The sequence below is a fragment of the Mya arenaria genome, chromosome 10, assembly GCF_026914265.1.
Source record: "Mya arenaria isolate MELC-2E11 chromosome 10, ASM2691426v1".
NCBI classification, from domain to species: Eukaryota; Metazoa; Mollusca; class Bivalvia; order Myida; family Myidae; genus Mya; species Mya arenaria.
Window position 1 is genome coordinate 43,152,176 of NC_069131.1, and position 26,690 is coordinate 43,178,865.

Consider the following 26,690-nt stretch of genomic DNA (forward strand, 5'->3'; position numbering starts at 1 on the left):
TTTATCCGATTGGTTCGTTGCCATTTATATTATAATATAATAATAATAATATAACAATTTCTTTACAGCAAAACGCAATATCATTATTCCTACATAATCTTTAATTCATGTTTCTGATGCCTTGTTTGTACCTATGTGGGAAAATATAAGTATTTTGATAAAATTCTGGAATGTCTTGAAACATCAATTGCAAAATGGGTTTTTTCAGGAACCGTCTTTATCACGCCCATTCAAAAAAATATGATGTTTAAACTAATTCTATATTTATTTGTCATCAAAAAGACATGCGCTTCTTAATTGATAGGATATGAAATGTAATGGATGTATGTAATGGAAATTTGCATCCGCAAAGCTACGTTCTAACAATATCTAAATTAGTTGATTAGCATTTGCATCATGAAAATCAGTTAATCAATTTAAGGATGTTAAAAATTAAGTATCTTGTGTAACCATATTCGAGATCAATTTCAAATACTTGAATTTTGTGATAGAGAAGCCTATAAACTAGCTGTTAAGTTTGATATTTTTATGTTCTGTGGCATTCTTAACACTACAAAACAACTATAAAATGTCCGGAGAACTTTCTAAAACGCGCCTTATTGCCATGCTTATTTCAGCTTTGAAATATGGCGCTAGCTATCATGTCTATTTCTTCGGTAGAATACTTACTGTAAAACGCTTGACCTTCATTGAAACTATTAAAAACACGAGGACGACAGCGAATAAGCTGATTTAAATATAATTTATTACACAAATAGATTGTTCCGGTAACGCGTACGACTCGAGTGGGAAGGCGTTTCGCCCCCAGCAACAAAAAAAGAAAAAACAACAACAATAAGCCAACAGAGAGTTGGTGCAATAAATCATGAGGCAATCATGATCACATTTCATATCATGTCAATAAAAACACATGTCTTCGTTAAAATATTTTTTTTGATGTTTTGATAAGGTGTTATTCAGATGGTTCTTGCGAATATAAGTTGCCTGACAACAGTTTAACGTAAAACATTACATCGCTGTTTCAAGGCCTTCTAGAATATAATCAATCGACTTCTATTTTCCCATAGAGCTTCCAACAAGACATCAAGACATGAATAAAAGTAGATGTAGGAATTATATATTGCGTTTAGCTAAGGACGAGGTAGCCTCCAACACTAGTTTAGTAAACATACGTTATTGTTTTTAAAAATAAATAGCAACGAAGCAATCGGGTAATGGAAAAGATTTTCTTCCGAACTATTGAGGATATACTGATTTTGATGTCCTCTCTTGTTTTTCCATTGTGATATAACACACATTGATTTTCGTGAAAACCAGGCTTAGTAGTTCCGTATTGTACGGAATTTATGTTTGCTCAATTTGAGAGGCGCCTAATGATTCGAAGAGCTTTTCGAGTAGCCTCGATTCTTTCCTCATTTCTCTTTTTTTCGTGACACAAAAAGTAGATAAAACAAGGCAATTGAGAATGATGGACTTATATTGAACACGGTTCATACCATTGTGTAAGAAGTATTTAGCAATTCGGAAGAGAGACTCGTTAACAATGCTTACAGTAACGTAACTGGAGCGTTGCAAGCAGGAAATGTTTATAAATATCCTCTATATTTCGTGTTGGTTCGTTAATGAGTTTAATATTACAAAAGTATACTTCTGGGTCACATGTTTCAAATTAGAAAGATATTGAAAAAATAACTTCAATGCATCACCCGGTGCCGGTGGCCAAAATACAAATACATTTAATTTAAAAACCAAACGCATTAAAGTCACAACACTTTTTTGTATAGATAATATCAACATGTTGGCGCCTTTAATCAAGCCTTTTATTGTAGCACTTTTAGGTATGAATGTAAGTACTTTTTGAGCTGAATGCTCTTAAAATGATGTCAAAAGATTAAACCAGATATGTATAACTTTTCAAAGCAAGAAAGGTATGTAATTGGGAAAAATACACAATGCGTTACAGTCGTAATTTGGATTTAAATGTTTCGTTTTCACAGATGAAGTGTCTCTACTTACATTGAAAGACATATGACAAGAGCAAACCTTCATATACTTCTGGTATGCGTTAATGAAGAGATACTATTGATATTAAATGTGGCGGGATAAAATAAATAGATGCCATGATGTTTCATACCACCTGTTGGTGTTGGGTTTATAAAGGTCTGTCCGCATCCTTAATGTCTGCATTATGGTCAAGCCATTATAGGGCATGACGTAAACAAAATTCTATTTTGAAACGGGGAGTTTTAGCCCATGCGGTTGTTGGGATATACGCCAAATGTGTTCAAACCACGTGTAAGGTTTGGCAACTTAGTTGTACGTCGGAGTAGGGAGTTAAATAGTGTTCCATTGGTTCAGCTTATAAATTGCCATTCATGGTCTGTTGAAGATTCCTTATTGTAATTCCAGTACTGATTACAATAATATTGTGTAACGATCTCTATATTGTGTAGACTGTATAGAGATGACACCGTATTAGTGTTATGTCAAGAGTTGTGACGTCATGGAAAGCGACTCGTGGCAAGCACGCTGTCAGTGAGCTATGTAAGCAAAACAGTCTTGTTTAAACTTAAACATTCCTCAAAGACTTTCACAAGTTATTACAGCGTTATAATAATCCTCTGTTGGGGTCAATGTAACGCGAGAGTGTGGTCCGGTTATGATTGCGTGACATGACGAAATGGCAAAATGCAATTATAGTACTTTTCCGTGTAAGAACAATGCAGGACATTACGTTTCAAGCACTTCTGTAGTTATTTCTCACTGCAGATTTTGTGATTTAATAAAAGTCACGCCTTAGAAGGACGGGATGATTAGGAGTATAGAGAAAAACAATTAAAAGTCCCTATTTCCTCGAAGATGTTTATTTAAATGCAGTATTGTGTTTGAAATGATAGTTGTTTTTATTATAAATATATATGTACAGCCGTTTCTATGAATAGCAAGTAAGTGATATGTTCGCAAGTACAAAAAGGTAGGTCTGGTAACACATGGAAGTAATATGAATATTAGCGATCATGCAGAGGCGTTTTGATTTTAACAAATAATAGCCTTATTTTGTATTGTTTTATTGCAATTTTTGATTTTCCAAATGCATACAGAACATGTTTTACAATTAAATAGTTACATGTTTTTCGGCATATGGGGGACATTTCCGTTAGGCCAGTAAACCATGTCCATGCTGTCTGAGTTCTCTGTCCGCGTACGTTCATTCCGTGTTGAGTATATAAGCATCCGCGATAGGCGTCCGAACCGTGTCCGCTGGTATCGTTCAATGCCTAGCTATACATTTAAAGAGATAGACCCTTTCTTCGGTGAAATTTAAATTGCAATGTTATGCATTTTCTGACTTAAGATTTTTGGTTTGAGATTATTTATATTACGATTTCTGCTGGACGCATTTCTGTAGATGCATAAATGAAGACACGAAGTGACGTTTGTTGGAAGAGCATTACTGAAGTTATTTTGTATTTCACACCTTTATTGTTTCAAACTTAACTGAATATTACCAAAAGTCCATATTTTATTAAACTAGAAGTGTATACCGTAAATAGCGATAATCTTAATATTTGAACAGCCTGACAAAAGTTCGAGGATAACTATTTATTTTTTGTCTCCACAGAAAGAAGCATCACAGCATTAGCATCGTCAATAATAATATTATATATAAAATTCAGACATATTGAGTTATCATGTTGTGTCATATCCTCAATTCTGGATTTGCAAGTGCATCAGGGAATTGAAATATAGCTGTGCTGTGCAAGTCAAAGACATTCCTTCTGGACTTAAATAGCAGACATAATGATCCCGAATGAGAGAAATCGTATCGATTTTATGTTAGTTTCCAGCTAATTCAGATAAATCCGCGTGAAATATGATTTCATTTGATACAAATGGATCTTCCCTCGCATACTTTCATACGGAAGTATGAAATGCACTGAATTACTAAGATAGGGTTTTCTCCCACCTCAGATAAGTAGATCCAATAATTTAACCATGCTAGAAATTCTTATCTTGGCCACGGGCGTAGATAAAATGCCCGTATGGAACTCCTTTTTAATTGTCACCACATTGTAATTACCTCCCTTGTTTAAGACGGTCGTCTGTAGCATCATGGAAACCTTGTCTTGTGGCAATATTTAGAACGCTAATTAATTATTTCTCGCTTCAAATGTCACCAAAAAACAGTTTTCACGCACCTTTCAAGAAATATTGCTTCACTCTCTTTGGAACTATTTAAAGACCGAGTTGACTGCTAACATAATCTGAATCACTGCGCGCATATCCATGACAACCTCGAAATATCGCATATCCATACGCAATTATTTTCACTAAGCACAAAATATACAGCTTAATTTTATTTAAACTGAGGTGGGAGAAAAAGCATCTACCATAGCCGCTCGTGTAAGATAGCTTCATCCCGACCCTCGCGCAGGGTGTTTTGCGGAAACTCGGTAAACCTCGTTTCCACAAAACCTACGCTCGGGTCGGAATGAACCTATCTTACACTCTCGGCCATGGAAAATACTTTTATGCCTTGCTGAAAAGAAATGATGAAATTCTTTACAGACAGCTTAAGCAATACCCTAGTTAAAAGAAGACCAAAGCATAAACAATTTCAATGTATTATTTTGTATATCATTTCATGGTAATATCAGCCTGGAGAGTCTAACAAGTGCATTGTATAAGATTAAAGGGTAAAAGAAAAACACTCCTGACAATATCACCGGGTCTGACTTTGCACACACAAAGGTGATGCTGAAAACAATCGATGTGAATATATTTTAACCTATCAAATACTCACAATTTAAGATCTTAGTGTTATTATACTTATTCACTTTGATATGTGTGCAACACGGAAAACATTTAAAAACGTAAGGCAAGGCAGTATAAACCTTAAACTGGCGGAAAGAACTTTTAACAAGGAAATAAATCAGTACCACACGCACTTTTCCGATTGAAATTTGTAGTGTTGTGAAATAATACAACCTTAGAAAATGAATTATCAATGTGTTCTTAGGTTTATCCAGATAACAAATTATGGCAATATGACTTTATAGCCCAGAACATAATGTAATTTCCCTGGAAATGCACGTCTTTTCGACAGTGTTACCAGTATTTAACGAAACCACGATATCGGTGTATTTCGACCTTTACATTATTCCATGAATTGTTGACGACTTTGTTGATTGGACAATGTTAACCTTCATAAACTGTTCTAAAGCTTGAGAATTTCTTTATGACAAGCGAGCCTTTTGTTACACATGCATCAACATATTCCGAGATTGCTTTAATGTAATTTGACCAACACTTAACAATGTTTTTTACTCTTACTGAAGCATAGAGCTAAATAATTATAAAATAATTTTGAATTGATAGGTTCAAGTATGGTTGTTAGCAACCTGTATTCCTAAAGCTTCGTCTGAGAATGTTTCAATCCCTGTAGACCCGCTCTTAACGGCAACATGTTTCTATCGGGGTTGGAAAAATACAAGTAGACAAATGGTAACTTGACTGATGGGCAGACGCTCGAAGCTAGACTAAAACGTCTGAAGGGATGATTGCATACGTCATAAAAATATTTGTAGATAATATAAAGTACGAAAATATTTTCGAATAACGTCCTGTCGTCTGCTTAGGTGACTTTCAGACTACAAATTAAGTATCGCAGACGTAGACCATATATGCAGTGACTTGTGGTTTATCACGCAATGTTAGGACCAAGTCATTGAAACTGTTTCATTTTTGGAGAAGAAAAAAAAGACACAATTCCTTTCACAATCTTATTGAAATATCGCAAACGTCAAACAGTGGTTTTATCTGCAAACATTTGATAATGCACTGGATTTCCACGCGAACATGATTTTATATTTTGGGAAAATAATTTAAAAGCAAATTGTAATTCACTGATCGCGTGTGAATTGGCATGCATAAGTAAGGGAGTTGTCCATACCACGTGACTGTTTCATCTGTTCCGTCATATACTTTGCAAATGTTTTATTACAGTGCCGTTAATGGTGCTTTATAGGGTATATTGACAGCGAAATAGCTGATTAAGAAGACAATAACAAAGAGTGTTTCTAACTAATATATTGAAAAACTTGAAAACGTCGCTTATAAGTTGCAACTTGGGTTTAAGTTATTTGACTTATCCAAAGTCGACGATATCAAGTGATGTCAGATCATTCTTTTTCTGTAACATTCTAGAGATATATACTTCATTCGTGTTGAGAAACAGTTACCTTTCATTTCAACCCATGGATACTTCTAATCTCTAATTGGCCGTCTTTTTCATTGCTTTTAACCGGTACGGTTTTTAGTTAATCTTTACGGAGGAAATAAAAAATCACGGATATTCACTGTTATGTTAATCCTTTTAATTGTATGCTCGTGAGGGATATTAAGGGATTGATCCAGCGCAATGCCTTCCCTTGACAAAGGGAAATAACCACTGCGTCTGTAGGAAAAGGGAGCGAATAATTTTGTTAATTATCTCCATGCAAGCATTTAATTATAATATATATATATATAAAAGATATATAATATATATTATCAAACGGTTCCTTACGTACAACATAGAACTAGGTAAAGTTGAAAGAAGTGTGATATTAAGTATTCACTTTTTACAGTATAAATAAATACTCGTCCATTGAAAATTGTATCCCTTTAAATGCTTTCATGCCAGCAATGCATGAGTTGACGATTAAGCATTCAATATGCAAATGCTAACATGGTACACTGGGCAAAGGTAACTCAATATCTTCAAATCCAATATTCCAATTTTCTAGCACCAGGAAGATTTAAGCACTTTTGAAGTAAGCAGTTTTCAACCAGTATGAATGGTAATTGCTTTTTTCAGTGTAATATTGCGACATTTGTTCACGTTCTGTATTTATCGCGATCTTACATTGAACCAGACATTTGTTATAGAAAGCCTTAAAATATTTTTTATTGGGAAGCGTTCAAATTGTATACGAAATTAATATTGTGTGCTAGAATTGTGCGCGCCGTTTTATTATTTTGGGATGCAAACGAGCTGATTTTCAGATTGATATATGCACTGTTTAAAACACTGAACTCGCAAGTACTGTTTTACTGATAATTCTTTATTAATTACCGGAAAGCATACAATAAACTAAAGTATTCTGGCTTGTTTTCAGTGTGATAGTCAGAATATTCGTCAAGAATATAGACATAGTGGGTTGTCAATTTGTGTCATATCCTCAATTATGGAGTTGATATCAAGAACATCAGAGGATTGAAATACAGCATTGCACGTCAAACAGATTCCCTAAGGACTAAAGTAGCAGACAACGTGACCCGGGATTCGTCAGAGTTTCACAAGGGTGATACAATCCTGATGATTTATGTCAGTTTTCAGCGATTTTGAATATATCTGCTAAAATAAGGGTTTCAGTTGATACATTTTTGTTCTTCATTCGCAGTTATAAAAGTATGAAATACACACACTAACTAGGAAATGATGATTTGACATTTGCAAGATAGGGATGGAATCATAACATGTTAAGTGCAGCCAAAGGTTGGATGAGGCTGTTATAGACAGCGATACTGGTAAAGAATTTCGGTATTTCAAGTCACGTGGCGTAAAATCACATGACTGTGTTCGCCGATCGAATGCAGAGGTAATTCCTGTTGGTACATTAAAAAATCTGTTATGAAAATAACATCCCCATTAATTTTAATCAAGATGTTATGTAAATATTATGTCCGTATAAAATTTAGATGTATAAGTTTGCAAAGCGCAAATGCGTGGTAATAATATGTACGTCCTATGTGAGGACGAACTAAACACGTTTATTTCGTCTGGCTCGCTTGAATTTCGCATACTTATGAAGCTTATTTAGTAGCTGTCGGTCTGAATCGTCGTAAACGCAAATCTGGAATATTATGAGTAGGAATAAGCCGTGAAGTAGAAGAGCCTTCTCTCTCAAAAACACATTGTTTCAACATCACTTTTTGCACTTCGTGCACGTAACAACTATTCTTTGCACGGAAGTCGATGAAATGTCAACTCTAATGCTCCTTGAAATCTTTTTACCACCCCTAATAAAGCAATTTGTGGCATAAGTACACACGTTCAAACATCCATTACCAAACTCTCTTTACAGTTCATAGTTCTATATATATAATGTCAAGGTAATTACGACCGGGTGAATGTGCATGTTAAAATGAAACACTCCTAACAATTTCCAGACGTCCGGGTATAACTTCGCACACACATAGCTATTGATGACAACAGTAGAATAAAATATGTGTTATTACATAATATATATACATATATATTATACCTCACAAGAATGTATCCCTTTTTGTGTATATAAACTCGATCGGTCCGTATATCACTGTTCGAAAATCTTGATTTTGATGAAAATCCAGTTTTATGACGTCAGCGGTTCATGTCATATTTTTGGCTGGTCCGGACTTCGCCAAAAATATTATATGGACCGCTGACGTCATAAAACTGGTAAGTGCGGCATGCTATTTTCACAACGACGTAAATTTGTCGCAAGTTAACAGTATTAACTTCGTTCAATAAAACACATCTTAAGTGCTTTAAAAAGTATTGAATGGTAATATAAAATGTTCGGTATAATATAAGAAATATTAACACACCACTTCTGGCCATATGGCATTATAAGAACAGGCAAGTCAGCCCCCGAAGGTGAATGGTCCTCGGCTAACGCCTCGGTCCATATACATAATGTCATATGGCCCGAAGTGATGTGTAATATTTCTTAAATATATAAATATTGATATGTATAAAATGTAGAACACACACTTAACTGAACATATAACGGAAATCTAAATGGCATAACAAGGAAATATGTTAATACCACATTGAAATTGTGTTGTCAAAATCAAGCTTAGAAGTGAATAAGGCTAGTGTTCTAAAGCTCTTCGATACCACTAAGTATTTCAATACAACCCTCTTATAATTAATGTTGTCTCCCTGGAAATCCACGTCTTTCCTACAGCTTTGCCAGTAGTTAACCATCAAAGCGCTTAAAGCGTTGAATGGCTTTCGGCCTGCAACGTTTTGTGAGGTTAGTCATGCAATTGTTAAACATATTTATTAACATAAACATAAAGATAGTATATGTTCGCTCATAATTTCCTTCGCAATTTTTTTTTATAGTTTAGTGTTGCTTCTCAATGAGATCATGAAGTATAAGTCACTTGAAATGTGGAATACGCCATATTGTTACCTATAAGGTATGGAGTAATACTGAATATCATATAAAACCTTATCTGGAGCTTTTGTTTCATATACAATGCACTGCCACGGATAAAGCATTAAGGAATTTTAGTAGCCCTTCTCTACACTTCAAACTTGACTTGAGTCGTATGTAATTTACTAACAGGGTATGCCAGCTTAGCCAAATGCATCCCAACAAAATGCATTTGACATATTAATTAGGTTTATGCTTAAGACTTCTTTCTACAACGCCAAATACCTCAGGGTCGAATCACCCACATACTATTTCTTCCCTGTATGCTTTATGTACATGTATCTTAATAATGCCCTCAACATATGTCACTCGTGGACAAAATGAAGAGTTTATATCAGTTGTGTTTATAAATATGCATATGCATTATGCTACATGCTCAAGATCTTGGACTGGACTTACTGAGCCAAACTAAGAACTATTCACATACTTTCCGTTTCATTCGGCATTACATGACTATGACAAAAAATGTAGCAAGTCGATAGCCTGTCAACGCTTTACGCGGTTTGATTTGAATTGTAAAAGTGTATAATATTCATTTAGTAAATGGTTAAAAGGTTGTTCGTATGTACTTACACTAGAGAATGGTTTTATGCGACACACATTTTACAAACACAATACAAACTAACAATCTCAATAAAAAAAACTCAAGTAATAGCCGATTTAGGCAATTAAAACAAAGAAATTATACTTATGAAAAACCTGATTGTATGATAAAATGAAGTATCATAATTTCATTTAAAACATTATGGTTTGATATCTTACGCCTAATTAGCATTTAATTGCGTCATAATACGATCCATATTTTTCCGTCTTTTAACGACTTCTCAGAGTTTATTTCTGGGGAATAAACCTGTACGAATCACAGGCATCTGAATCATTGTTTGTCACTAAAATGTTGTTTAAAACCATTTTGGGTACATACAATGAGATAATCAACACATCTGAAGATATTTAGTGTCTTTGATATACAAAAAAGAAACAAGGTATGTAACTCAAACTTACCCGATTTCACGATAGAGTCCAGTTTTATGCAAATTTCTCAACCAACATATAAACAATCCATTTTTAAATAAGTGACATGGAAAGAAGAGTCAATTACCTTTAAAATGGTGTGCGATATGTTGGTATAACTATATTGTCTTTAGACAAACAAGCATAATTCAATGTCCAATTCTCGTGTTTTTCTTTAGTCGGAAAGAGTACAGCAAATTCAAATCTTCAATTTTCCCCGTGTAAACAGTACTAAATACAGACCTATTGAAATTAGTTTATGCTTCAGTGTACAGATCACGCGTAAGGAATGAATTATACCTGGTAGACATACCCAGTAATCTTTTTAAATGGAAAAATACGAAATAACTGCTAAACTTAAATAAATTGTAAACTATGTTGTACTTCAGTTAGTAAGTTTAAATGCATTGTACACATCGATGCCAATTTTATATCAGCCCCTTTAAGCATAAGATCGTATTATTCCTTTCCTGGGATTTCTGACTTTTTATGCAAAACGGTACGATTCCCTATATCTATGCTTGGTTCTAGGAGGAGCTGACTGTGTTGCATTTACCATTCCGTCAAAGTGTCAGAAATTTACCGCATCTCGTTTTGCAGTTCTCATTGCCGTCAAAGTGTCAACAATATGCCGCATCTCGTTTTGCATTTACCATTGCCGTCAAAGTGTCAACAATATACCTCATCTCATTTTCATTTACCATTGCCGTCAAAGTGTCAACATTATACCTCATCTCGTTTTACATTTACCATTGCCGTCAAAGTGTCAACAATATACCTCATCTCATTTTCATTTACCATTGCCGTCAAAGTGTCAACAATATGTCTCATCTCGTTTTGCATTTAGAATTGCTGTCAAAACGTCAACAATAAACCTCGTCTCGTTTTTCATTTACCATTGCCGTCAAAGAGTCAACATTTCACCTCCTCTGAAGTTGCAATCACCATCATGTCAAAGTTTGAACAGTTAACCGCATATCGTGTTGCTTTCACTCTTGTCGTCAAAATGTCAACAGTTATTATTTTTTTCTCATTTTGCACTTATCATTGATTTCAAAGTGTCTAAAATTCACCTCACTTTTGTTGCATTTTCCATTGCCATCAAAGTGTCTACAATTCACCTCACTTTTGTTGCATTTGCCATTGCCATCAAAGTGTCTACAATTCACCTCACTTTTGTTGCATTTGCCATTGCCTTCAAAGTGTCTACAATTCACCTCACTTTTGTTGCATTTTCCATTGCCTTCAAAGTGTCTACAATTCACCTCACTTTTGTTGCATTTTCCATTGCCATCAAAGTGTCTACAATTCACCTCACTTTTGTTGCATTTTCCATTGCCATCAAAGTGTCTACAATTCACCTCACTTTTGTTGCATTTTCCATTGCCATCAAAGTGTCTACAATTCACCTCACTTTTGTTGCATTTTCCATTGCCTTTAAAGTGTCTACAATTCATATTATTTCGTGTTTAGCTTACCATTGCCTTCAAAGTTGCTCCAATTCACCTCATTTCGTGCTGCATTTTCCATTTCCGTCAAAGTGTCTACAATTAACCTCGTTTCGTGCTGCATTTACCATTTCCGTCAAAGTGTCTACAATCAACCTCATTTCGTGCTGCATTTACCATTTCCGTCAAAGTGTCTACAATTCACCTCTTTTCGTGATGCATTTATCTTTGCCTTCAAAGTGGCTACAATTTATCTCATTCCTTGCTGCATTTACTATTTCCGTCAAAGTGTCTACAATTCACCTCATTCCGAGCTGCATTTACCATTGCCGTCAAAGTGTCTACAATTCACCTCATTTCGTGTTGCATTTACAATGGCCGTCAATGTGTCTAGAACTCACCACATTTCATATTGAGCTTATCATTTCCGTCAAAGTGTCTACAATGCACCTCATTTCGGGTCGCATTTATTATTGCCTTCGAAGTCTCTACAGTTCACATCATTTTGTGTTGCATTTACCATTGCCTTCAAAGTATCAGCATTTTCTATATATAAGTGCTGCACTTGCAGTCAAAGTGCCAATAGCCAAAGACTACTGCTGCATAATTGAGATAAACACTGAATCTTATTTATCTGGAAGATCTCACTTCAACTACAATTCTCAAAAATGACACCATAGCAGGGTAAAATAGACTTTACCTTTGCTTTAAATTGAACGTCATTATTTGGTAGCTTTCATATGCCGTTACGGGCGTTGTGAATGGTATGTGATTGTTTATCATATGCCGTTTTATTCTAGACGAGAAGATTTCTGGTAACAACGTCTTCATATCAATGGACATATCTCGATCTTACAGATGAACACATTATAAAACAAGAAAAAAATTGATGCATAGCATCAAGTCGGACCAAAAATGGTTATTATTTCAATGATAATATTTTGTTTTATGTTGGGTGTACATATGCTCGAAGGACATTATGGTTGATAATATTGTTACAATAGTTTAAGCCCAGAATTATAGATATTCTGGTTTTCCCCCAAGCTAATCCTCCGGTTAAAACTAAATTATAACAAAAATATACATACGTTTCTTCGGATGAAACAGAGTCAATGGTCTAATACATAGATTTCAATAGCATGAAATTCACCTTTTATATGTACCGGTATGTTATGTGAATTCCTTGCTTTATATTTTGTATAAGTTTTTGTAACACATTTCACTCATATGAGTATATAGAACGGGGATGAAAATACTATACATCAAAGGGGAATTATCTGGAGTTCATTCTTTCGAATGACATTTTCAAAACAAACAATTAAGCTCAATGTTAATTTTTCAAAACTCGGCATTTTTGCAGTCACCAAGGGAGATTACTGTGTAGGAGGTTTACAAATATAAAGGATATTTTAATGGTACCGTGTAACCTTCTTCTATTTGATATCAATCGGAACACCTCGGCCTGTATCTATCTCGGAGATGGCCGAGATGTAATGATTGAGTTTGTATTTAAAATCAAAATATTCAAAATGATAAGCAGGGCTATTATCATTTAAGGTTTCATTATCAATTAAAGTGTGCAGTTTTATAAAAACAAACTAAACTTCATAGTTTATCACGCAAACGTGGAAACAATTGAAAGCATTGTTCTGCAATTTATGAACTAGTCCCTAAGTTGGAATATTTCTAAAGTAATATCAAATATAGTCGGCGCCCTAAAGAAGAGCGCCGACTAATAAGTTTATGATATGCTAAACACTTTGAATTGCGAGATGTATTGCTGTATAAGCCTAAAATGATGGCAAAATGTTAATGGAAATGAATCTGAGTTGAATTATGAACGCTGTACGATTCAGTCTTGTCAGGCTGACAAACAAACCAGTAGTGCGTTGCAATGAGAAACTACTGCCACATTACAATAAGTGTAGGTCACTCTCAATGATTATTGTAATCCATCTATCCAAGGGTTTTATTTCCAAAATCCTATAAATATATTGGCGTTTACTGCCCCAGCGGATAGTGGTTAAAAGTATTGGGAACTAATATGATTTGGCACATACATGTAAAAACATTGGCTTTTGATTTATACTACACACGATTCACATGTTTAGGCATTGGAAGTTGTCACACTTTTTGAACGAAATTATTGAAGAAAGAAGATTGTGAGTGTTGTACTTAATGTGTCCGTCTCTTACCAAAGAGGTTGTTGGTTCGCTCCTCCCCAGGGTGAGAGTGGTCTTCTTGTATAGTTGTCGCCTCTCACCCACGGGGTCATTGGGTCTATCCACACCAGTGTGATAGTAGTCTTGTAGTATGGGGGTCTTATCTTGAATCTTTCCCAGGGTGAGGGTGGTATTGTGGTACAGGTGTTCACCTCTCACCAAGAGGTCATGGGTTCGATCTTTCCCAGGGTGAGGGTGGTATGGCGGTATAGGTGTCCACTTTTGACCAAGAGGTCATGTGTAATGGCTCCACCAGGGTGAGAGTGGTATGGTGGTATAGGTGTCCACTTTTGACCAGGAGGTCATGTGTAATGGCTCCACCAGGGTGAGAGTGGTATGGTGGTATAGGTGTCCACTTTTGACCAAGAGGTCATGTGTTATGGCTCCACCAGGGTGAGAGTGGTATGGTGGTATAGGTGTCCACTTTTGACCAAGAGGTCATGTGTTATGGCTCCACCAGAGTGAGAGTGGTATGGTGGTATAGGTGTCCACTTTTGACCAAGAGGTCATGGGTTATGGCTCCACCAGGGTGAGAGTGGTATTGTTGTATAGGTGTCCACTTTTGACCAAGAGGTCATGTGTTATGGCTCCACCAGGGTGAGAGTGGTATGGTGGTATAGGTGTCAGCTTTGACCAAGAGGTCATGTGTTATGGCTCCACCAGGTTGAGAGTGGTATTGTTGTATAGGTGTCCACTTTTGACCAAGAGGTCATGGTTTATGGCTCCACCAGGGTGAGAGTGGTATGGTGGTATAGGTGTATACTTTTGACCAAGAGGTCATGTGTTATGGCTCCACCAGGGTGAGAGTGGTATGGTGGTATAGGTGTCCACTTTTGACCAAGAGGTCATGTGTTATGGCTCCACCAGGGTGAACGTGGTATTGTTGTATAGGTGTCCACTTTTGACCAAGAGGTCATGGTTTATGGCTCCACCAGGGTGAGAGTGGTATGGTGGTATAGGTGTATACTTTTGACCAAGAGGTCATGTGTTATGGCTCCACCAGGGTGAGAGTGGTATGGTGGTATAGGTGTCCACTTTTGACCAAGAGGTCATGTGTTATGGCTCCACCAGGGTGAGAGTGGTATGGTGGTATAGGTGTCCACTTTGACCAAGAGGTCATGGGTTATGGCTCCACCAGGGTGAGAGTGGTATTGTTGTATAGGTGTCCACTTTTGACCAAGAGGTCATGGGTTATGGCTCCACCAGGGTGAGAGTGGTATTGTTGTATAGGTGTCCACTTTTGACCAAGAGGTCATGTGTTATGGCTCCACCAGGGTGAGAGTGGTATGGTGGTATAGGTGTCCACTTTGACCAAGAGGTCATGTGTTATGGCTCCACCAGGGTGAGAGTGGTATGGTGGTATAGGTGTCCACTTTTGACCAAGAGGTCATTGGTTTTGGCTCCACCAGGGTGAGAGTGGTATTGTTGTATAGGTGTCCACTTTGACCAAGAGGTCATGGGTTATGGCTCCACCAGGGTGAGAGTGGTATGGTGGTATAGGTGTCCACTTTGACCAAGAGGTCATGGGTTATGGCTCCACCAGGTTGAGAGTGGTATTGTTGTATAGGTGTCCACTTTGACCAAGAGGTCATGGGTTATGGCTCCACCAGGGTGAGAGTGGTATGGTGGTATAGGTGTCCACTTTGACCAAGAGGTCATGGGTTATGGCTCCACCAGGGTGAGAGTGGTATGGTGGTATAGGTGTCCACTTTTGACCAAGAGGTCATGGGTTATGGCTCCACCAGGGTGAGAGTGGTATGGTGGTATAGGTGTCCACTTTTGACCAAGAGGTCATGGGTTATGGCTCCACCAGGGTGAGAGTGGTATGGTGGTATAGGTGTCCACTTTTGAGCAAGAGGTCATGGGTTATGGCTCCACCAGGTTGAGAGTGGTATTGTTGTATAGGTGTCCACTTTTGAGCAAGAGGTCATGGGTTATGGCTCCACCAGGGTGAGAGTGGTATGGTGGTATAGGTGTCCACTTTTGACCAAGAGGTCATGGGTTATGGCTCCACCAGGTTGAGAGTGGTATTGTTGTATAGTTGTCCACTTTTGACCAAGAGGTCATGGGTTATGGCTCCACCAGGGTGAGAGTGGTATGGTGGTATAGGTGTCCACTTTTGACCAAGAGGTCATGGGTTATGGCTCCACCAGGGTGAGAGTGGTATGGTGGTATAGGTGTCCACTTTTGACCAAGAGGTCATGGGTTATGGCTCCACCAGGTTGAGAGTGGTATTGTTGTATAGTTGTCCACTTTTGACCAAGAGGTCATGGGTTATGGCTCCACCAGGGTGAGAGTGGTATGGTGGTATAGGTGTCCACTTTTGACCAAGAGGTCATGGGTTATGGCTCCACCAGGGTGAGAGTGGTATGGTGGTATAGGTGTCCACTTTTGACCAAGAGGTAATGGGTTATGGCTCCACCAGGTTGAGAGTGGTATTGTTGTATAGGTGTCCACTTTTGACCAAGAGGTCATGGGTTATGGCTCCACCAGGTTGAGAGTGGTATTGTTGTATAGGTGTCCACTTTTGACCAAGAGGTCATGGGTTATGGCTCCACCAGGGTGAGAGTGGTATGGTGGTATAGGTGTCCACTTTTGACCAAGAGGTCATGTGTTATGGCTTCACCAGGGTGAGAGTGGTATTGTGGTATAGGTGTCCACTTTTGACCAAGAGGTCATGGGTTATGGCTCCACCAGGTTGAGAGTGGTATTGTTGTATAGGTGTCCACTTTTGACCAAGAGGTCATGTGTTATGGCTCCACCAGGGTGAGAGTGGTATGGTGGTATAGGTGTCCACTTTTGACCAAGAGGTCATGGGTTATGGCTCCACCAGGGTGAGAGTGGTATTGTTGTATAGGTGTCCACTTTTGACCAAGAGGTCATGGGTTATGGCTCCACCAGGGTGAGAGTGGTATGGTGGTATAGGTGTCCACTTTTGAGCAAGAGGTCATGGGTTATGGCTTCACCAGGTTGAGAGTGGTATTGTTGTATAGGTGTCCACTTTTGACCAAGAGGTCATGGGTTATGGCTCCACCAGGGTGAGAGTGGTATGGTGGTATAGGTGTCCACTTTTGACCAAGAGGTCATGGGTTATGGCTCCACCAGGTTGAGAGTGGTATTGTTGTATAGTTGTCCACTTTTGACCAAGAGGTAATGGGTTATGGCTCCACCAGGTTGAGAGTGGTATTGTTGTATAGGTGTCCACTTTTGACCAAGAGGTCATGGGTTATGGCTCCACCAGGTTGAGAGTGGTATTGTTGTATAGGTGTCCACTTTTGACCAAGAGGTCATGGGTTATGGCTCCACCAGGGTGAGAGTGGTATGGTGGTATAGGTGTCCACTTTTGACCAAGAGGTCATGTGTTATGGCTTCACCAGGGTGAGAGTGGTATTGTGGTATAGGTGTCCACTTTTGACCAAGAGGTCATGGGTTATGGCTCCACCAGGTTGAGAGTGGTATTGTTGTATAGGTGTCCACTTTTGACCAAGAGGTCATGTGTTATGGCTCCACCAGGTTGAGAGTGGTATTGTTGTATAGGTGTCCACTTTTGACCAAGAGGTCATGGGTTATGGCTCCACCAGGTTGAGAGTGGTATTGTTGTATAGGTGTCCACTTTTGACCAAGAGGTCATGGGTTATGGCTCCACCAGGGTGAGAGTGGTTTGGTGGTATAGGTGTCCACTTTTGACCAAGAGGTCATGGGTTATGGCTCCACCAGGTTGAGAGTGGTATTGTGGTATAGGTGTCTACTTTGACCAAGAGGTCATGTGTTATGGCTCCACCAGGTTGAGAGTGGTATGGTGGTATAGATAATTGCCCTCCACTCAATATGTATTAGAGTCGATCCCACTAGGGTTAGGGTCGATCCAGAAGATGGTGAGAATGGTCTTGTAGTAAAGGTGTTTGCCTCTTAACAAGGTGGGCATCTGTTCAATCTTCCACAGGGTGTAAATGGTCTTGTGGTACAGTTGGTGTAGGTGTTCGCCTCTCACCCAGAAGGTCATGGCTTCGATCCACACCAGGATTAGAGTGGTATTGTAGTATAGGTGTCCGCCTCACACCCAGATGGTCATGGGTTCCATCCACACCAGGATGAGAGTGGTATTGTGGTATAGGTGGCCGCCTCACACCCAGAAGGTCATGGGTTCGAACCACACCAGGATGAGAGTGGTATTGTGGTATAGGTGTCCGCCTCGCACCCAGAAGGTCATGGGTTCCATCCACACCAGGATGAGAGTAGTATTGTGGTATAGGTGTCCGCCTCTCATCCAAGAGGTCGTGGGTTCGATCCACCCCAGGTTGGGAGTGGTCGTGTGGTACATGTGTCTGCCTCTTAGTCAAGAGGTCGTGGGTTCGATCCACACCTGGTTGGGAGTGTTCTAGTGGTGTAAGTGTCCGCCACTCACCAAAGACGTCATGCGTTTGATCCACACCTGGTTGAGTGGTCTTGTGGTATAGGAGGCCGCCTCTCACCTAAGAGGTCGTGGGTTCGATCCACACCAGGTTGATAGTGTTCTTGTGGTAAAGGTGTCCGCCTCGCACTGTATACGTCGTGGGTTTGATCCACACCAGGTCGAGAGTGGTCTTATTGTATACATGGCCGACTCTCACTCAAGACGCCGTGGGTTCGATCTTCCCCATAGTGTGGATGGTTTTGTGGGTACACGTGGCCGCCTCAAATCAAAGAGGTCGTAGGTTATATCCCCCCATGGTGTGGGAGGTCTTGTGGGTACACGTGGCCGCCTCAAATCAAAGAGGTCGGGGGTTAGATCTTCCCCATGGTGAGGATGGTCTTGTGGTTTACGTATCCATACAATAGGTCATGGGTTATGGTTTTACCAGGGTGAGAATGATATTGTAGTTTACGGTGGTCGCCCTCCACACAATAGGTAGTGGAGTCGGTCCCCACTAGGATAAGTATGGTTTTATGTTGTATAGATGCCGTTCCTTCACCCAATAGGTCGGGGTTCGATCCTCGCCAGGATGAGAGTGGTATTGTGGTATGTGTGTCCGCCTCTCACCAAGATGTCGTGAAAGCGTTCCCAACCAGGATGAGAGTTGTCTTGGGGCATTAATGCCCGCCTTTTTCCAAATTGGTCATGGTTCTACTCTCACCAGGGTGATAGTTGAATGGTGGTATAGGTTTCCTCCTTTAACGAAAAACAAGTAGTGGGTTCAATCCTGACCATGGTGACAGTGTTGTTGTGGTGAAGGTGTCCATCTCTATTCCAAGAGGTAGTTGGTTCGATCATTGGTCTATTGGTATAGGTGTCCGCCCCTTACCCCAGGGATCGTGTCACTTCGACATAATAACATAGCTGTAAATCATAATCGCATGTAGGTTAGACATGATAACATGCTAGAAGGACATAATCACATTTCATGTATACATGCTAACATATCTGTTAAACATTACAGCATAATATATCACAACATACGACAATTGTGGCGCTCAATAATATTATATGAGAAAAAGTGCTCTTACAATAAAACCCAATAATATTTCATAGTCAATTGAATTCATCAGACGATCATGCATTGAATTATATTTGCCGAAACCATTTACAATACATTATGGCAGAGAGACTCTCCTTAAGCACACAAAATACACTTACTGTATGCAAATTCAAAACAGTGTCAATACGGCGTAAGCAGAATTTTATTTAAAAAAGGCACTATTACACCGTACACACAAATAATTTATAAAATATTAAAATGAAATATTACCAAATTGCGTAACTCGTCCATACGTGGAAATAAATGTGAATATTGTAAACATGTAACTTGACACTTGTAAATCAGTGATACACTTGTAGTCTTCATAATGAACAGAAACCGCATAAATCATATAAAGGATATAGTGTGTCGACGCTTTGAAAAGAATGAAGATCACGGAGTAATGCAACCCGCGAGGTTAGGTTTCTTTAACAATGTGGATGACTGGAGTTGTTAAGACATCCTGGTTTACAATGATCTAATTTTGAATTATTATGCAATTAAAAATAGAAGAAAAGCTTTCGTTCTTGGGCTTGATATAAGCTACATAGTGTGTACTTTTCGTTGGACATTATGCTAGAGGGATATATTTACTTCGAGGTAAGTTTACGTTTAAGCAAACCTTAAGCTTGTTATACGAATACATAGTTAATGTGTGTGTGTGTGTGTGTGTGTGTGTGTATTATAAACCCTCATGTGACTGTTGGGTCTGTGTGTCTATGTCATTATATCGCACGTAAATAATTTGTGTAGAGATTAGCTCCAGAATAAAGTAATAACTAAAATGATCGTGATATAACATGGCACGTGAGATGTCATAATGATCGTGATATAACATGGCACGTGAGATGTTATAGTAATCGTGATAATACATTGCACGTGAGATGATATAATGATTATGATAACACATGGCACGTGAGATGTTGTAATGATCGTGATATAACATGGCACGTGAGATGTTATAATGATCGTGATATAACATGGCACGTAAGATGTTATAATGATCGTGATATTTCATGGCAGTTGAGATGTTATAATGATCGTGATATGACATGGCTGTGAGATGCTATAATGATCGTGATATAACATGAAACGTGAGATGCTATAATGATCGTGATATAACATGAAACGTGAGATGTTATAATGATCGTGATATAACATGAAACGTGAGATGTTGTAATGATCGTGATATAGCATGGCACATGAGACGTTATAATGACCGTGATATAGCATGGCACGTGAGATGTTATAATGATCGTCATATAGCATGGCACGTGAGATGTTATAATGATCGTGATATAGCATGGCACGTGAGATGTTATAATGATCGTCATATAGCATGGCACGTGAGATGTTATAATGATCGTGATATAGCATGGCACGTGAGATGTTATAATGATCGTCATATAGCATGGAACGTGAGATGTTATAATGATCGTCATATAGCATGTCCAGTGAGATGTTGTAATGATCGTCATATAGCATGGCACGTGAGATGTTGTAATGATCGTCATATAGCATGGCACGTGAGATGTTATAATGATCGTGATATAGCATGGAACGTGAGATGTTATAATGATCGTGATATAGCATGTCCAGTGAGATGTTATAATGATCGTCATATAGCATGGCACGTGAGATGTTATAATGATCGTGATATAGCATGGAACGTGAGATGTTATAATGATCGTGATATAGCATGTCCAGTGAGATGTTGTAATGATCGTCATATAGCATGGCACGTGAGATGTTATAATGATCGTGATAACATATGGAACGTGAGATGTTATAATGATCGTCATATAGCATGTCCAGTGAGATGTTGTAATGATCGTCATATAGCATGGCACGTGAGATGTTATAATGACCGTGATATAGCATGGAGCGTGAGATGTTATAATGATCGTGATATAGCATGTCCCGTGAGATGTTATAATGATCGTCATATAGCATGGCACGTGAGATGTTATAATGATCGTGATATAGCATGGAACGTGAGATGTTATAATGATCGTGATATAGCATGTCCAGTGAGATGTTGTAATGATCGTCATATAGCATGGCACGTGAGATGTTATAATGATCGTGATAACATATGGCACGTGAGATGTTATTATGATCGTGATATAACATGGCACGTGAGATGTTATAATGATCGTGATAACATATGGCACGTGAGATGTTAATATGATCATGATATAACATGGCACGTGGAATGTTATAATGATTGTGATAACATATGGCACGTGTGATGCTTTTATGATCATGATATAACATGGCACGTGGAATGTTATAATGGTCGTGATATTTCATGGCAATTGAGATGTTATAATGATCGTGGTATGACATGGCAGGTGAGATGCTATAATGATCGTGATATAACATGAAACGTGAGATGTTGTAATGATCGTGATATAACATGGAACGTGAGATGTTATAGTAATCGTAATATAGCATGGCACATGAGACGTTATAATGACCGTGATATAGCATGGCACGTGAGATGTTATAATGATCGTGATATAGCATGTTCAGTGAGATGTTATAATGATCGTCATATAGCATGGCACGTGAGATGTTATAATGATCGTGATAACATATGGCACGTGAGATGTTATTATGATCATGATATAACATGGCAAGTGGAATGTTATAATGATTGTGATAACATATGGCACGTGAGATGTTATTATGATCATGATAGAACATAGCACGTGGGATGTTATAATGATCGTGATATTACATGGCAATTGAGATGTTATAATGATCGTGATATAACATAAAACGTGGAATGTTATAATGATCGTGATATGACATGGCATGTGAGATGCTATAATGATCGTGATATAACACGAAACATGAGTTGTTATAATGATCGTGATATAACATGGCAAGTGAGATGTTATAATGATCGTGATATAGCATGGCACATGAGATGTTATAATGATCGTGATATAGCATGTCCCGTGAGATGTTATAATGATCGTGATATAGCATGGCACGTGAGATGTTATAATGATCGTGATATAGCATGTCACGTGAGATGTTATAATGATCGTGATATAGCATGGCACGTGAGATGTTATAATGATCGTGATATAACATGAAACATGAGAGGCTATAATGATCGTGATATAGCATGGCACATGAGATATTATAATGATCGTGATATAACATGAAACATGAGATGTTGTAATGATCGTGATATAGCATGGAACGTGAGATGTTATAATGATCGTGATAATATATGAAACGTGAGATGCTATAATGATCGCAATATAACATGTCCCGGGAGATGCTATAATAATCGTGATATAACATGAAACGTGAGATGTTGTAATGATCGTGATATAGCATGGAACGTGAGATGTTATAATGATCGTGATATAACATGAAACGTGAGATGCTATAATGATCGTGATATAGCATGTCCCGGGAGATGTTATAATAATCGTGATATAACATGGCAATTGAGATGTTATAAGATCGTGATATAACCTGTCCCGTGCTGAAACGTGGAATGTTATAATTATATCGTGATATAACACGGTACGTTTGATGTTATAATGATCGTGATATAACATGAAACGTGGAATGTTATGATTATATCGTGATATAAATCGACACGTGGGATGTTATAATGATCGTGATATAACATGAAACGTGGAATGTTATAATTATATCGTGATATAACAGGACACGTGTGATATTATAATGATCGTGATATAACATGAAACGTTAGATGTTATAATGATCGTGATATAACATGAAACGTGAGATGCTATTATGATCGTGATATAGCATGTCCCCTGAAATGTTTTAATGATCGTGATTTAACATAAATCGTGAGATGTCATACTGATCATAATATAATATAGCACGTGGGATGTTTTACTGATCGTGATATAAAATTTGGGATGCCATAATGATCGGGAAATTATATAAAACGCGGGATGGTATAATGATCGTGATGTACTATGAAACGTTGGATTTTATAATGATCGCGAGATATCATTGCACGTGGGATGTTATAGTAATCGTGAGATAGCATGAAACGTGGGATGTTATAATAATCGTGAGATAAATTGTCAACAGGGATGTTACAATTTTCGTGTTATAACATAACACGTGCTATGTTATAATGATCGTGATATAACATGAAACGTGGGATGTTATAGTGATCGTGAGAGAAAATGTCACGAGGGATGTTACAATGATCGTGTTATGACATGACACGTGCCATGTTATAATGATCGTGAAATAACATGACACATGGGATGTTATAAGGACCATGATATAACAGGACACGTGTGATGTTATAATGATCCTGATATAACATGGCACGTGTAATGTTATAATGATCGTGATATAACATGAAACGTGGAATGTTATAATTATTATGATATAACAAGGCACCTGTCACATTAAGATAATTTTCAAACGTTTAGTTTCTCTTAAATGGAAAGTTTACATGAACTGTTCAGGTAATGAAACACACTAAATAAACACAAATCTATACTTGCATTAAAGTGTTTTGATGCACAAACACTTCCGCATAAACATTGTTCATTATTTGAAGCTGTTTTCGAAAAATCCCACGTTTATCTCATTTAAGGTTAATAATGTTTTACGAAAAGTCCATTGCCCCCAATAGTTATTTACACGTGTTTGTGCATCCAAGTCGGTCAAGTGCATTTATGTGTCGACAATACGGACAAAACAAGTTTTTTAGGCGCTGCGTATTTAGCTACGCGCCTCTGTATTTAATCACGGGTTTAAGTTTATTTTGCCATGTTTTTGTCTAACAGACGTAGATAGAAACGATTCCAAAACTGATAGTTAAAAAATGTTCTCAAAAAACAAATGTCTGCCTGTCAATGGAAATACATTTGTAGGTAAATTTCTTGCGTTAACTACCACGGTTAAACATGTTATAATGAAACTCATTATAAGTCATGTTCTTACATACAAGTTTATAGGATATGACACTCCTCAAGGCTCCTAACATATAAGCACGTCAGGCAGAAATGGTTGTTTTAGTAAATGTGACGTAAGCGATATATACGCCATACATTTATGCAATTGAAATAGAATGTCAGCACCCATGGGTAGACCATGTTTAAGGTCAACTGTACTTATGCAGTTTCAGTTTTCATGAGAGTTTACCCTTTAACGATACTTGTGGATATAGAGAGATGTGAACACGAACAATGGTAAAACGATACAAGATTAGACCGATTAACGATAGTTGAGGTTCATATAGAGAAATGTGAACACTCAATGGAATTATCATTACAGTATAGTATCTACGTTCCTATATGCTATAATTGCAACGTATACTTCTTCTGTTTGTCTTCAACTTTCATTTGTGGACGTCAGAATTGCTAGTTACACATTAAATAATTGCAACGTAAGATCGTAATTAGTATAAATGAAATCTAACTATAATCCATTATTATGCTTAACTGGTTGTTATTTGCATAATGATACCATAATTGGGAGATAGATCGCATTGGACGATGGTAATCTCCATATTGAACACTTATCCAGAGTATGAATGCAGGATGACCTTCTGTGTCACGTTGTTTTATTACATACAGTGTATACTCAAACTTTCATGGTAATCATGAATCGCACACGCACAAGTACACACGCACACACACGCGCACACGTACACACATACACACACACACACACACACACACGCACACGTACACACACACACACACGTACACGTACACACATACCCACACACACACACACACACACGTACACGTACACACACACACACACGTACACGTATACACATACACACACACACACACGTACACGTACACACACACACACGCACACGTACACACATACACACACACACACACGTACACGTACACACACGCACACGCACACGCACACGCACACACACACACACACACACACACACACACACGTACACACACACACACGTACACGTACCCACACACACACGCACACGTACACACATTCACACGCACACGTACACGTACACGTACACACACACACACACACACACACACACATACACACACGCGCGCACGCATACACACACACACACGCGCGTACACGTACACACGCACACGTACACACATACACGCGCACACGTTCACACACACACACACACACGCACACGCACACGCACGCGCACGCGCACGCGCACACGCACACACACGCGCACACACACACACACATAAAGTTATAATGTATTTGCAAGTATTATACAAACCAATGAAACGAATCATTTTATACAATTGAAGCGTATTTTTGTCTCGACTTCGGTTACGACATTTCAACAGGTGTACACAACGTCTTAGATTGTATTTACTCATTATTAAAACAAACGGAACGTTTAAGTATTATGAATTATTTCTGTTTGGCTGGAATGGTCGATTTACAAGTAAGCCATTCAAGGGTAACGTAGTCGACAAAAGTACAGTTCTAAAGAATTGTTAATGTAATGCATTGGCTGTTTTGTTTTGTCTGAAAAATTATACCGATTTACCATACAACTTTTCTATTGACGAACATGTTTTATTCATTGTTGCAAACAAAACATTATGGTTCAGGCATTAATTGAATTGACTTCTATTTTGTCAGACTTCAGTTCGGATATTGTTCCTTTGTTTACCATTGATAGAACCCATAAATATAATCCACTATCAATGGGATGGGCTTTTCAATCAGAGCATATCAGGTGGTCGTTGTGGCATTGCTGAGCCAAATGGCATATCTGGGTTTCGGATAACAATTGATCAACTCTCCATTCCTGTTGTTTGTATTCCAGCCTGTTCATATAATCTTACAAAGGCTGACATAATGCGGTTTCGTATTGTGTTTTACATGAATGCGATTTGCTTTACCCTAGCTTTGGTGTTCATGTGTTGATGTTGATTAAAAATTTCATGCGGGTTCAGTGTACTAAAGTCATTTTCATGCAGATGACTTGCAATAAAACGACATGCCCAGGACATTTGAAGCGATAAAAACCAAAAGACATGTGTACGTTTTTATGGAAACGTTTGTATTTTAGTTTTTGCCCATGTTCTGTGCAACGAAGCCGCCTATGACAACGACACTAAGGATAAGACAATACTTCGGCTTCAAAGGCCTAGTTTGACCGCCCCCAATTCGTGTAAAATACTGTGTATTGATCTTAATCTTTATTGCCGTCTGTTGTCTATCAGATCTGATATCCGAGTGTCCTGTTGTGCAGTTCTGTAGCTTTATTAA

General features: G+C 38.1%; 1 protein-coding gene across 4 annotated transcripts in view; it reads left to right on the forward strand.

Moving 5' to 3' along the window:
• Window positions 1–26,690, forward strand: part of LOC128206147 (alpha-2 adrenergic receptor-like) — a 44,988-nt gene that overhangs the window by 1,549 nt on the left and 16,749 nt on the right. For 3 of the 4 annotated variants that reach the window (XM_052908441.1, XM_052908443.1, XM_052908439.1), the window contains exon 1: window positions 19,804–20,027. The exons of the other annotated variant lie outside the window; for it this stretch is intronic. The gene's annotated coding sequence lies outside the window, so the exon portion shown is untranslated. Of the gene's footprint in view, window positions 1–19,803; window positions 20,028–26,690 lie in introns of those variants that run through there. 4 annotated transcript variants of the gene reach the window in all.